The following is a 15400-nucleotide window of genomic DNA, read 5'->3' as shown; positions in this document are numbered from 1 at the left end:
TTTCGGACCGGCGGTGTTCTCGGGGAGTTTAGGGTGTGATTGGAAACGTGGGACTGCCAGATCAGGGCTCTGGGACGCCTCATCTGTGGGCTGTGGGCGCGGGCGGTGTGGGCGCGCCTCCGCGGGCTGTCTGCCTGGAGGTGACGGCGGCCTTTAAGACCTGCGAGGCTGGGTGCCCAGGAAGAGCAGTCCCCTTCAGTCCTCCCCGGTGAGGGCCAGCCGGGGCCTCGAGTCTTTTAGTCCTGTGCAACACTGCAGCTGTCGTAATGGAGTTGAGAGTTTGGCCTTCTTTATCAATTTCCGGGAGCACTTGGATTGGGAGCTGTACGAAATAAAGACAATTGAGGACAAAAATCTGAACTATATATTCAGACTATGGGTGTTTCTGTTTTTAAGTGAGCAAAATCCGCCACTCCTTGAACCTGCCTTGGGTAGGTTCTAATGCACTGCAATTAACGGGCATTGCAGAGGCGTTCACCTCATCCCCAGCACAGGTGTACCCTGATGTCGCCTGGGAAAGATAGACTCATAGGTATGAACGGAAAATTAGTCTGTAGATATCAGGAGTTTCTTCTTAGGAGAGGTGTGACTATTGAAGCAGGGTTCCTCACTGTACTCCTGACGGTTTGGACTGGATACTTCTTGTGCATTGAGGATGTGTGGCATCCATGCACTAGTTGTCAGTAGGGCCTCCGCTCTCTCTCCCGTCCCCAGTTAAGGAAAATCAAAGTTGTTCCCGCACATTCCCACGTGCACCCCCCCCCCCAGGGGGTAGATGCACCCCCGGTTGAGAATCACTGCTTTAAAGGAACGGAAGACTGTCCTTTGTTCTTGCCTGCTCACTTTTGTACCCAAGCTACTGAAATAGTCCGTTTTCTGGGTTCTCATCAAACTTTGAGTGGTCCCGTGAGATCAAGAATATTTTTGCCGATGTCACTCGATGGCAAGGTCCTTTGCCTAATAAGAGAAAGATACCCCCTCTAGAATAGCATTACAAAACGGTGCTCCTCTGGGTGGGCCAATTAGAAAGGTATTCCTTTCTCCGGGCTCATGCATCTGGTACAGAAGAGGGGGCAGATAAGAGACTGGCTTGTCCCTCAAGCCTCCTCAACAAGCCCCTTCTTCTTAGCATAATCTTCTGTGATGACTCTGTGAAGCCAACACAGAGTAAGTGAAATGAAAACATTTCACTCAGATTTTTAAAGTAACTTTTTGACTTTGAGCATCTGAGAGTCGTTTGGCAACCCAATTTAATGGTGTGCTCTGTCTATATGGAAATTGTGCATCAACTAGCGTTATTACTTATAAGGTTATTCAATAGGCATATTCATATTTGAGTGCTGTGTGTAAAGTGTGCATAATTATACTAAAAAAAGGAGCCATGACTATACATTTCACTAATAAATTACTCCTCTTGGGGAAACTAATTATTAGTGTGATAAAGGTACCTTTTGTGTTATTGAAAAGAGTTATAAATAAGAACCCATAAACTAGTATTCTAAGACAACTAGAACTTTCCTAATTGACAAAGTCACAATTACAGATAAAATCCCCAAATAATCTCATAGAAGATTCCCTGAAGCTTTACTAATTAGGCATTTAAAGTTAAGTAGTTTGTTTTAGAATTTAAATTCCAAGCAATTCAAGAAGGTAATTTACACAGTATTGATTGATATGTTAATATGCCACAGAAACAATGCCCCAAAATCTCAGTGCTTTAACAAACACGTATTTCTCACTTTCCCTAGTTAATAGCAACATTTGACAAGTTGATCACTCCTTCCTTTTTGAAACATAGTCTCTGTTTGGTCTCCTGAATCCCACTCTCCTTTAGTTCTCATTCTACCTCACTGGTCACTCATTTGCACACTCCTCATTTCATAGACTTCTTAAACATTCAGTTACACCGGGACTCAGTCCTCATCCATTCTCTAAGACCCATGGTTTTGAATATCACCCATAGGCCTTTACCTTCCAAGTTCACATCCTCTTGAAGCACAGTGTCTGCAAGTCTTCTTTGGATCATGGAGACAGCGTGTTCCCAACTGACAATAACGCTATGACTCATAACACTGTGGGGCATTAAATGCTGCCAGCTGTGAGCAGGGCCTGAGTAGAAAAGTATCCTGCAGCAGGTCCAGGTGATGGTGCAAGCTGCCCTGCTAGAGGCCACAGAGCCTGGCAGATGCTATGTTAGGATTATCAGTGTGTTTTAGCTTGCTAAAGCTGCCAGAATGCACTATAACAGAAATTGAATGGATTTTTAAAAGGGAATTTATTAAGTTGCAAGTTTACAGCTCTAAGGCTATAAAATGCCCAGACTAAGGCATCCAGGGAAAGATACCTTGACTCAAGAAAGACCAATGGCCTCTATCAGCTGGGAAGGCATCTAACTGGCATCTGCTGGGGTCCTTGGTTTCTGGACACTTCAGTCAACTGGGAAGGCACATGGTGACATGTACCATTGAGAAAGTCTGCTAGCTTTCTCTCCAGACTTCCCATTGCAGAAAGCTTCTGGGGGCAGCAGGGGGTGGGGGACTGGGGGAGTGGGGGCAGGTTTCTTCTGCATCTCCAGAGTCCTCTTGTCTGTGTCAACTCTAAAGTTTTTTCTGAAATGGTTACCTCTTAAAGGAGTCTAGTAAGCAACCCCACCTTGAATGGGTGGAGACACATCTCCATGGAAACCATCTTACCAAAAGGTCTCACCCAGTAATACTGAATCAGGGTTAAAGAATATGGCTTTTCTGGGGTGTACAGCAGTTTCAAGCCAGCACACAATGGTATGAAGGGATGCTTTGCAGTTCATGGCAAGCCCGATTGTGAGAACCACAAAGCAGACACCTTCAGTTCTGGAGCAAGCCCATGCCATCTACAACAGAAATGCATAGTGCTCCTGATTGAACACCAATCAACCATACAGATCCCATCCTAAATTGGTTTCTGCCAGAACCACCAGGACTTAATGCTGGGTGGGCCCAACAGAAATCCATAGGAAGGTGAAAGTGGTACTTCTGGGATCAAGCACAAGCAAGACTGGACAGAACAAACTAGCTACACCAACAGATAGTCCAGACACCTATGTCATCCACTACTACTCCACCAGTGTCTCTCCCTCAGTTCTCCATTACACTTGTTGATGGAGAAAAATTTCAAGTTTGGTTCGAAAATGGATTGGCTCAGTTAAATAGAAGAATAAGGGGAAATTCTCCCGGTAGGCCAAGGTTTGGGCAGTAATCTGGTCATCTACATTGTGAAGGATGAGATGCTGCCTGGAGTTAGAAACTACATAGACTCATACAGTGGTAAATGGCTTGAGCCGCCAACCAGGGACCTGGAGGAAGAAAGATTGGAAGATATGGAGCAGAGAGATCTGTGCGAGAGACATGCATGTGGGAATGAGCACCAAGAATGGGCGTCTTCATATGGAGCAGAGAGATCTGTGCGAGAGACATGCATGTGGGAATGAGCACCAAGAATGGGCGTCTTCATATGGAGCAGAGAGATCTGTGCGAGAGACATGCATGTGGGAATGAGCACCAAGAATGGGCGTCTTCATATTTCATGGCAATGCTCTCCACCACAGGAAAAGCCCTATATCAACAGGTAGACAACTAGAATACCTAAGTAACTCCAACAAATCAATACTTAAAAGAAAATGACCCATTTGAAAAATGAGAGAAAAGACTTGAACGGGAAGGCCACAGAAGAAGATAAAAGTCTAATCAAAACATGAAAAAGTGCTTATCATCACTGTATGTCAGAAAAAAAGTAAATTAAATAAACAAAATACCACTTCATACCCACTAAAACAGTTAAAATGAAAAAGACATTGGGGCGATTCCCGGCCAATGCACTCCCCCCACCCTGCCCCCCAAAACTCCACAAATGGTGCTGCAATAATGGGACTGTCACATGGAAAAAGAATGAAATGTGACCCCCACCATATAGCATACAAAAAAACCAGACATTGGGGACAACATGGAATAACTAGAACATGCACATTTTGCAGATAGATGTATAAAATGGTACAGCCATTTTGGAAAAACTGATATGGTAGCTTCTTACATAAACATACACTTGTCCTTTATCCCCCAAATCTCTATCTTAAGTACTCACCCAGAAGAAATGAAAATACATGTCCACAAAAAGAACTTGTACACAAATGTTCATGGCAGCTTCATTTGCAATAGCCCAAAACTGGAAATAACTCAAATATCCATTAAGAACATGATATTGGATAAGCAAATTGTGACACATTCATAAAATACAATACCACACAGAAACAAAAGGAGTGAATATCTGATACATACAATGATATGGATGTCTCTGAGAAACATTATGTGGGGAAAAGAAGCCAGATACAAAAGACTGTATATTGTATAATTCCATTCATATAAAGTTCAAAACAGACAAAACTAATCTCTGGTGATAGAAATCAGAACAAATCAGCTCAATGGGTTGCTATGGGAAATGGGAATGATTCGAAGAGGTCACAAGAGAACTTTCTGGCTGATGGAAATAATCTACATTTCATTCACATACTTAAGATCTATGCATTTTACTATATGTAAATTTTTGCTTTAAAATAAAAGGGCAGGGCAGGCCACAGTGGCTCAGCAGGCAGGATTCTCACCTGCCATGCTGGAGACCTGGGTTCGATTCCCAGTGCCGGCCCATGCAAATTAATTAATTAATTAATTAAATAAAAGGGTAAAAAATCTTATTTCTCTGATGCTAATCTCTATAGCTTATTCTCTCTACCCAAGTCCCATTGACATCCTTTATGCTTGGATTCTTTCAGCCTGGAAACACGTTTCTGCAGATAGCCACATAGTTTTACTCCTTCATTTAATTTAGGTTTCTGTTCAAATTAAAACCACAAATCAGAGAGGTCCACACTTACCATCTTATATAAAGTACCACTTACCTCCCTCCATCACAATCTGTACCTTTTTACTGCTTCATTTTTCTCTTCCTTCTTATCACTTTATCACTCTTTGTATACCTTATGAGACCAGAGACTTGGTGTTTTTGTTCACTACTCTATCACCAACCATTATAATATGTCTGGCACATAACGAGCTCCCTACAAATATTTGTTGAAAAGTTATGTTGACTATAACATATATTCTAACATAGAACATATGTTCTAGTTTGCTAGCTGCCAGAATGCAATGTACCAGAAATGGAATGGCTTTTAAAAAGGGGAATTTAATAAATTGTTAGTTTACAGTTCTAAGGCTGAGAAAATGTCCCAATTAAAACAAGTCTATAGAAATGTCCAATCAAAGGCGCCCAGGGACAGATACCTTGGTTCAAGAAGGCCAACGAAGTTCAGGGTTTCTCTCTCAAGTGAAAGGGCATATGGTGAACATGGGTCAGGGTTCCTCTCTCATCTGGAAGGGCACATGGTGAACACAGCATCATTTGCTAGCTTCTTCTCCTGGCTTCCTGTTTCATGAAGCTCCCCAGGAGGCATTTTCCTTCTTCAACTCCAAAGGTCGCTGGCTGGTGGACTCTGCTTCTCGTGGCTATGTTGTTCTGCTCTGCTCTCTCTGATTTTTCTTCATTCTCCAAAATGTTTCCTCTTTTATAGGACTCCAGAAATGAATCAATGGGTGGAGACATGCCTCCACCTAATCCAGCTTAACAACTCTTGATTAAATCACATCTCCAGAGAGATGATCTAATTACAGTTTCAAGCATACAATACTGAATAGGGATTAGAAGAAACAGCTGCCTTTACAAAATGAGATTAGGATTAAAACATGGTTTTTCTAGGGTACATACATCATTTCAAGCTAATTGTATTTAAAAATCATAAGAATAGTCTGTCAAAGCTGATGTTTTAGATGAATCTTGCATGTCCACTGTAAATTAATCCTGGAACGGCTATTATTAGAGGATTATTGGATTTGTCTAGAAGGCTGCAAGCAAGGTTATCTGATTCCTTTCGTATTTCCTGTAAACTTTGTGGTAAAGAAGGCAAAGAAAGCCAAGTATCAAAACAGCATTTAAATCCTTCTGCATGGGGAATTTTCTGTGAAGGAAAGGAAAAATACTGTATCTATTAAACTTCTACCAAAGAAACAGAATCAGTAGAGTGTGTGTGTATTGTGTGTGTGTGTGTGTGTGTATTCACATAAACACACTCAGAGATTTAAGGAATTGGCTTGGCAACTGTGAGGGTTTACAAATTCAAACTCTCAGACCAGATGCTGTAGTCCACGGGCAGAATTTCTTTTTCAGAAAGGCTCGATCTTGCTCTTAAAACCTTACAATTGATTGAATGAAGCCCATCCAGATTATCAAGGATAATCTATTTTACTGAAAGTCTACTCAACACATAGATTAGTGTTGTGTTAATAACTGTGTACTATAGCCTAAGCATGCTCACACATAAAAATAACCATCACAAGTGTCAAGATGGGATTCTAGAGAAAGCTGGAGTGTGGTACAAACAAATGACTTGAAGAGCTACCAGATACATTTTGGAAATAGAAGAGACCTCAGTGATTAATTTAGCTTGCCAGGTCTGCTATAAGAAATACCACAGACTGGTTGGCTCAAACAACGACAGGAATTCACTGTCTCACAGTTTCGGGAACTAAAAGTCCAAAATCAAGATATCCATAGGTCATGCTTTCTCCAAAGTCTCTCATGTTTCTTGCCAGCAATCTGGAACTCAAAGTCTGTCTCCTTTTGCCTCCTTCTACTGCTGTGTCCAATTTCCTCTGCTTATAAGGTTTCCGGCCATATTGGACTAACGCCACTCTGATTCAAGTTTGGCCTCATCTTAATTGGATCTTCAAAGATGCTTTCTGCAAATGAGTTCACATCCACAGGATCAGGGGTTAAGAATTGAACATGTCTTTAGTGGGGGGGGGGGGGCATAATTCAATTCACTACAGAGATCATGCGGTAGAGGGAATTGAGCAGAAAATTATCGGCAAGACTTTTTTTGTTATCATCATCACCATCATCATCACAAAAGATTTTACAGTTGATTGCTGGTGCATGCAGCTAAGATTGTGACCCATAATGTCATTCATACTTGCATTAATATAAAATTAAACAGCTTCAATTTTTTATGTATTCATCCAACCAACAAATAAAGGTATTAAGGGTTTTGTGATGCTTTTATTGGGTTTTCAGTTTGCTGTGAATAAGTAGATAATATACAGGTAAACAGATAAATGCACAGGTAAACAGATGAATGAATAAGATAACACTAGTTAGTGATAAGGCAAAAAAAAAAAAGAAGAAGAAGAGAAAAGAACATCATAGAGCACAGTTGCAGGATATGTTTGATAGTTTGTCTGTGATGTCCTTTCTTAGAAGGAAGCACTTAAGCTGAGATCTGAGTGGTAAGAAAAAGCATACCAGGCAGAAGGAAGATTAAATCCAAAGATTCAGAGACTAACAAGCTTGCTGTGTGTGGTGGTTTGAAGCTGTAGGTGCCCCAGAAAAACATGTCCTTAAATCTAATCTATTCCTACGGGTGTGAACCCACTGTAAGTAGGGCCTTTAGATGAGGCTGCTTCAGTTAAGCTGTAACCCACCTAAATCAGTAGGGTCTTAATCCTATTACTGGAGTCCTTTATAAGAGAATGAAATTCAGACAGAGAGAGAAAATCACAAAAAGCAAGAGGCTAGATATTGATGGAAACTGGAAGAGAAGGGAGAGACCAGGGGACTCTGCCATTTGTCTTGCCATGTGACAGAGGAACTAAGGATGAGTCAGCTCCAGATTGCCCCTGATTCCCAAAGACTAGGAAGAAAGCATCACCCTGATGACACCTTGATTTGGACTTTCTTTTAGCCTCAACACTGTGAGCAAATAAATTCCCATTGTTTAACCCAACCCATTTCATGGTATTTTCTTGAGCAGTCTAGGACACTAAAATAGTATGCTTGAAAAAAAAATAGTGTGCTTGAGAAATGATATGGTTAGAACATGGTGGACTGCCTGGGATGAGATCAGCGAAGAAAGTCATGGCTATATCATGCAGGACCTTGCATGCCACAAAAGGAATTTAATTTTATTCTGACCACAATGCTTCAGTCTGGGATATGACATGAACCAATTTATGAAAACAATCATTTATGTGGATAATTGTATACACGGGATAAAATGTTGAAGCTGAGATATGCTTGTTTGACTATTATAGTGCTGCAGACATGAGGTAATGACTCAGGCTACTCTAGGTTAGTGATTCCCAGCAGCAGGTGATTTTCCCAGGGCATATTTGCAGTGTCTAGAGACATGTTTGGCTGCTACGACTTAGGTGGAGGGGGCAGCACTACTGGAACCTAGCGGATAGAAGCTGGGGATGTTGCTAAAGATGTTACAATGAACAGGGCAGCCCCACCCAACAAGCAAGTATTCAGCCTGAAATGTCAATACTGTTGAGGTTGAGGAAGCCTGCTCTAGAGTAATGTAAATAGAAATAAGCAGATGAATGTGTTATAATTTTAGAAGTAAAATTGAGAGGACTTTCTATAGATTAGATATGAGAGATCAGGAAAAGGCAGAAATCCAGAATGACTTCTCACTCTTGGGCTGGAGGCAGTGAGGTTGTGCCGTTACTGAGATAGAATGAAGAAGAGGGAAATATTTGTGAGTGGAAACCAAGAGGAGATGGCAGGTAAATTGTTGCCTGTTTGAATCTAGACCTCATAAGAGAGGAGGCTTGAGACATGAATATACGAGTCATCAGCACAAGGAAGGTATTTAAGCACAGAAGTCAATGAGATCACCCAGAGGAGGTTGTAGCTGCGGTATAAAATAGGGCCTAGGACAGAGTGAAGGTTAAGCAAAGGAGGTGAAGGTAGGAAAGAGATTGATAAGAAATAGACATTGAGGTAGGAGGGAAAATGTGGACATTTGCATCATGGAAATGAAGGAAAATGACATTACTATTAGATTAATCAAATAAAATTACCTAAATCATATTAGAAAACAGAAATTTCATATGATCCAATCTAATAGGAAGAAAATATGGACAATTTAGGTCAAGTTCTGCGGGGAGATCAAATATGGTAAGATGAGCAGGTAGAATATAGAAACTAAAGGCATTCATAATTTTGACCAGATCTGGAATTTCTAGCTGTTTTCTTTTGTTTTCACAGAATATACTTTCAGAACCACATTTTCTACTTTAATACATTCTCTCACCATGACTATTCTTTGAGGATAGAAGGATGTTTACAATTTATTGTATTTTGTGTTTCAGAATTTCCATGTATCTCATCAGGAAGTTTCTGTCCAAAGCTGAGTCTGGTCCATTTTTCAATGAAGAGACTCCTGGAGTGGAAAGAAAAAAAAAAAAGTGGCAAAATTATGAACTCTTTCTCAAATCCAGAACTCCTATTGCCTTCAAAATTTATCTTAATATGATGAAATTGTATAATCTAAGACAATTTAGCAACAACTCACTAATCACATTTTGCATGTCTTGAATTGTCCCAAGTTGAGTTATTGCTGGTTTGGAATCTGAATCACATTGCTGCTTGCCAACACTACTTTCCTATAGGTGGACATGTCTCCTTGGCAAACCCAAGTTTTGTGACTTGCCCTTCTTGGGCTGAAAGTTGGCAGAGCATTTCAGGTCGGTATGGCACTAAACATCCACATCTTCTCTCCAAATAAGATGAAGGAGGCATCCTTGCTCCTATCAAAGACTCTTGTTGTAGGGGCCACGGTGGCTCAGTAGGCAAGAATGCCTACCTGCCATGCCAGAGGACCCAGGTTCGATTCCCAGTGCCTGCCCATGTAACAACAACAACAAAAAAAGACTCTTGTTCTAGTTGGCTAGCTCCTGGAATGCAATATACCAGAAACAGAATGGCTTTTAAAAAGGGAAATTTAATAAGCTGCTAGTTTTCAGTTCTAAGGTCAAGAAAATGTCCCAATTAAAACAAGTTTATAGAAATGTCCAATCAAAGGCATCCATCCAGGGAAAGATACTTTGGTTCAGAAAGGCCGATGAAGTTCAGGGTTTCTCTCTCAAGTGAGAAGGCACATGGCAAACATAGTCAGGGCTTCTCTCTCATCTGGAAGGGCACATGGTGAACACAGCATCATCTGCCAGTTTTCTCTCCTGGCTTCCGGTTTCATGAAGCTCCCTGGGAGGCGTTTTCCTTCTTCATCTCCAAAGATCTCTGGCTCATGGACTCTGCTTCGTGGTGCTGCAGCATTCTCTGCTCTCTCCGAATCTCGAATCTCGTGTCTCCAAAATGTTTCCTCTTTTATAGGACTTCAAACATTAATTAAGACTCACCCGAATGCGTGGAGACATGTCGTCACCTAATCCAGTTTAACAACCACTCTCGATTACATCACATCTTCAGGGAGATGATCTGATTACAGTTTCAAACATACAATGCTGAATAGGGATTAGAAGAAACGGCTACCTTTACAAAATGGGATTAGGATTAAAACATGGCTTTTCTAGGGGACACACATCCTTTCAAACCAGCACAACTCCTATTAGGCTCTAGATTAGGCTCTGTAATTGTCCCCCCACCCCTTCCATGAACAAATTCTCCTTCTCTACTGGATTTTTCCCATCAGAAATATATTTTATTATTTCCTCACTTAAAAAAAAAAAGTCTTGTCCTTCTCTTCTCCTTCAAATATGGGCCCATTACTCTGCTCTCTATGGCAAAACTTCTTGAGAAAGGTGACCCTACTTTTTTTTATTTCCATTTACTTCAAATCACCCCAATATGGATTCAGCCTTCCTCAGTTTATTAAATCTGTTCTTGTCAAGGTCACTAGTCATCTCACCATATCCATTTCATCAGCAAATTCTATTGCTTCTACCAACCAATTATTTTGCTGGTCATTGGGTTTTCTCTACTCCATTGCAATCATCTTAATCCAAGCCACATCATCTATCACCGAATTACTGCTGTAGTTCCCCAGGTAGTTTCTTTTTTTCATCACTTACCTCCCATGCCACTTTGAAAGTATTATGTACCCCCTCAAAGCCATGTTTTAATTCTGATCTAATATTGTAGGAACAGCCATATCTTTTAATCCTGATTCAATAATGTAGGGTGGAAATTTTTAATTAGATTATCTCCATAGAGATGTGGCACATCCAGTTGTAGGTGTGAACTTTTGATTAGATGGAGATGTGACTCCACCCCTTTCAGGTGGGTCTTGATTAGTTTACTGGAATCCTTTAAAAGAGGAAACATTTTGGAGAGAATCAGAAATGACAGAAGCCTCAGACAGAAACTTCAAAACATATGCTGACACTTGGAGAACACAGACACAAATGTTTGGAGATGCTGGGAGCCCAGCAGGCATCACCATGAGATATTAAGCAAACCAGAACCTGGAGAGAGCCAAGGGAAGCCAAGAGATGAAAGCCAGCCCTGGAGAAATAAAGTGAGGAACCCCCACAGGAACAAAGGCTAAAGGCAACAGAGCCCAGGAGTAAGGGACCAGCAAGCGACCAGCCATGTGACTTCCCAGCTGATAGAATGCGTTCCAAATGTATCAGCCTTTCTTGAATTAAGGTATCTTTCTCTGGATATTTTAGTTTGGACATTTTTATAGCCTTAGAACTGTAAACTTGTACCTTATTAAATTCCCTTTATAAAGGTTTTTCCATTTCTGGTATATTGCATTCCGGCAGCATTTAAGAAACTAATGCACCTCCTGTACTCTGTTCTCCACACAGGAGACAGAGTGAACTATTAACAATATAAATTAGAAGCTGTCAACTCTTTGCTTAAAATCCCTCACTGGCTTCCTATTATATTTAAAATGAAATCCATCTCCTTACCTTGGCCTGCAAGCTGACATGGTCTAACTTCTCCTTTCCCTCTCTTCTCTCATATCTTTCTATCCTTAACCTTTCCTGCTCCAGTCACATTGATTCTCTAGAAAGCCTTGCATTCACTTCACCTATAAGACTGTTTCCCAAGATTTTCCCATGTTTGGCTCCCTTTCATCCTTTAGGTCTATCTAGAGAAGATTCCCTCAGTTAAACCCCCCTTTCTTCTTGTAGTATTGCCCACATTTCTTCCTTAGCACTTCCCATTCAGTAGTCACCCTTTTCATAAGTGTATTTATGGTCCTTCTCTCCCACTAAAGCATGTACACTCATATCAAAATACCCCCAGTAGCGCAAGGCCTATCAAATAAAACACATTCAATAAATATTTGTTGAAGAAAACAGTACAAATCTATATTTAATTGATCTATCTTTCTCCTTAAATTTTTTGAATCTCTGGTTGATTATTTTTAGTTTGTTTCCCATCCCTTGCCCAAAGATATTAAGAGATTGCTATATCCTGGTGTACTCCCTGAATGCAAATTATTGACTATCTGAATGGCTTTGTACATTTGAATCAACTAAAAATACTTTTACTTGCAAGAAACAGAATTTTGACTAACAGCAGATTAGATGACTAGGCGTTTCCACTTTGCAAGTAACTAGAAGTTCAGAAGAGAGTGGTAGCTGTACTGAGGTCAGCAGCTTGATGATGTCACAGTTCAGAGTGGCCATCTCCCCGATTCTCTCACCCTTCTCATAGTCCCATGGCAACTGTATCAAAAAGCTATATTCAGAGACTGGAAACAAGAGCAGTAGAGAGTTTTTATCTACTTACCTCTTCTTAATTTGCCAGGGCTGATATGACACATGCCACACACTGGCTGGCTAAACAACAGGAATTCATTGGCCCACAGTGAGGGAGGCTGGGAGTCTGAAATCAGGGTCTTGGCAGGCCATGCTTTCTCCCAGAATCTTTAATATTCTGGTGCTGGCTTGTCACAATCCGTGGGGTTCCATAGCTTGTATCACTGCCTCCTGTCACATGTGGTGTCCCTCCCTTTTCTAGGTTGTTAGGACTTCCGGCTTCTATTGGCTGCTTACATCTGAGTTTCCTTTGTGTTATAAGGACTTCAGTCTTATGGATTAAGGCCCACCCCGAACCAATCTGGCCCCATCTGAACAGACTCCTCAATGATCCTTTTCACACAAGTCCATGCCTTAACTAATAATAGCATCTTCAAAAGTGCTACTTAGAAATCATTCCATTCTACATATGCAATCAGTAATTCTTAACATCATCACATAGATGCATGATTATCATTTCTTAGTACATTTGCGTCGATTTAGGAAAAGAACTAGCAAAACAACAGAAAAAGATATAGAATGTTAATATAGAGAAAAAAATAAAAATAATAATAATAGTAAAAAAAAAGAAAAGAAAAGGAAAAAGAAAAAAAAAAAGACAAACAAACAGACAGACAAAAAAAAAAAAGTGCTACTTAAAAATGGTCGCATGCTAACCCTAAAATGAGCTGAGAATTAACATCAAGCAATTGAGAGAACTTTCTCGACCAAGGGGGAAAGAGTGAAATGAGACTAAGTGTCAATGGCTGAGAGATTCCAAACAGAGTTGAGAGGTTATCCTAGAGGTTATTCTTATGCATTAAATAGATATTACCTTGTTGTTCAAGATGTAGCGGAGAGGCTGGAGGGAATTGCCTGAAAATGTAGAGCTGTGCTTCAGTAGCCATGTCTCTTGACGATGATTGAACAATGATAGAGCTTTCACAATGAGACTCTGTGAATGTGAAAACCTTGTGTCTGATGCTCCTTTTAGCTACTATATCAACAGAAGAGTAGAACATATGAAATAAAAATAAATAATAGGGGGGAACAAATGTTAAAATAAATTTAGTTTGAAATGCTAGTGGTAAATGAAAGCGAGGGGTAAGGGGTATGGTATGTATAATCTTTATTTTCTCTATTATCGTTTTATTTCTTTTTCTGTTGTCTTTTTATTTCTTTTTCTAAATTGATGCAAATGTTCTAAGAAATGATGAATATGCAACTATGTGATGATATTAAGAATTACTGATTGTATATGTAGAATGGAATGATATCTTCATGTTTTGTTTGTTAATTTTTTTTAATTAATAAAAAAAAGTTTTAAAAAAATGGTTGCATGCCCACAGGAACATGGATTAAGACATGAATCTGTCTTTTGTGAGGTATATGATTTAATCCCCAACATTTGCCATCATTGGAGGGGAAATTATCTTTTATAGAAGACCCTAAACAGACTTCCTCTGTCATCTCGTGGACAAGAACTAGGTCACGTGCCAACACTTAGACCTAAAAAGTAGATATTTGTGTAGCAAGGAATAAGGAAGGAGCAGCTTCTGAGTGGACAACAAATTGCAATTGCCATATAGCCATCACAAGGCTAACCTAATTCTGCCTTCCATCTTTGGCTTTGACTTATTGATGGAGCAGATGGCAATTGCCCCAGTTTTTACTTTATTACTTTGTCCACAATCTTGGGATGTTTTTCAACATGTGAACATTGCAATTAAAGCAGACAGAAAGGTTCATTGCTTTCATACATATCTGACTTTTATACTTGGTCTTTGTGGCCACTTTATACTGTCCTTTCCATCACCTCTATTAAACTTTTAAATCTAGTATGGAGATTTTAGGCACTTTTCTTATAACCTTTTTTTCTGGAGCTTAAACTTACTTGGCAAGAATAATATTTCTATAATTAGTATTGCTTTGATGCCAGCATCTACTTTCATTGGCAAAATATTTTTCCCAGTTTAAACTTATTGAAAAACTGATTGAATTATCTTGATTTCCTACTATTTCTCTCTCAGGAACAACCACTCCAACCCTAATAGGTTACACCCAACTTTTGTGCTACTGGGTTTTTGAGCCTTAGAAAATAAATAAAAGGATCTTTGCGATCTAAGCAAAAACAACAACAAGAACTAATGGAGCTTTTTGTACATGAAAATTTTACTTTCCTTTAGCTATATTTAAATCAATTATCTATTTAGCCCTCTGTGTTGTGAATGAATTACAGTGCATTTGCTTCACCTTTGTTGGAGACTATTTATTGAACATCTACTGCTCATCAGGCCCAAGGCTCAACACTTACATGTATTATTTAATTTAATTCATATGATAACCCAAAAAGGCAATATTTTTTTTCATAGTTCCTCAGAGGAAACCAAGGCCAGAGAAGTTAAATGCCTGCTTAGGAGTCATACAACTTGTAACTGACAGAGTAGGGACTCAGTAAGGAGTCCAACAGCACTTAACCACTGGAGTAGACTGCCTTCTCACACATGGACTTCTTTATCAACCTTTGAGAAGCAAATTTTGGCTCCAAATACTATTAAGAGCTACCAATATCATGGCTTCTCAAGGCCCTTCCAGATGACTTTGCTGCCTGGAATATAAATAGGACATCTTCCAACTCAATCAGCAGAATAAGGGATGGAAGGCAGCTGCTGCTTTACTAAGGTTATACTGGTCCCTCTCCCCTTTACAGCTGCTTAAAAGCTATACTGGTGGAAAGGGGACTGCTGAATTGATGTTGTCTT

At 40.0% G+C, this 15400-nt stretch overlaps 1 long non-coding RNA gene across 1 annotated transcript; it reads right to left on the bottom strand.

The window, feature by feature from the left end:
* Positions 1 to 5744: 5744 nt before the first annotated feature.
* Positions 5745 to 12752, bottom strand: LOC143664428 (uncharacterized). Its single transcript, XR_013166415.1, has 3 exons — positions 12416 to 12752; positions 9179 to 9307; positions 5745 to 6821 (listed from the first exon to the last, which is right to left on the bottom strand). It is a non-coding gene; the product is annotated as an uncharacterized LOC143664428 (long non-coding RNA).
* Positions 12753 to 15400: the final 2648 nt, after the last annotated feature.

Source organism: Tamandua tetradactyla, chromosome 20, assembly GCF_023851605.1.
Source record: "Tamandua tetradactyla isolate mTamTet1 chromosome 20, mTamTet1.pri, whole genome shotgun sequence".
NCBI classification, from domain to species: domain Eukaryota; kingdom Metazoa; phylum Chordata; class Mammalia; order Pilosa; family Myrmecophagidae; genus Tamandua; species Tamandua tetradactyla.
Note: the sequence above shows the minus strand (reverse complement) of the source record. Positions and strands in the feature narration are given on the sequence as shown.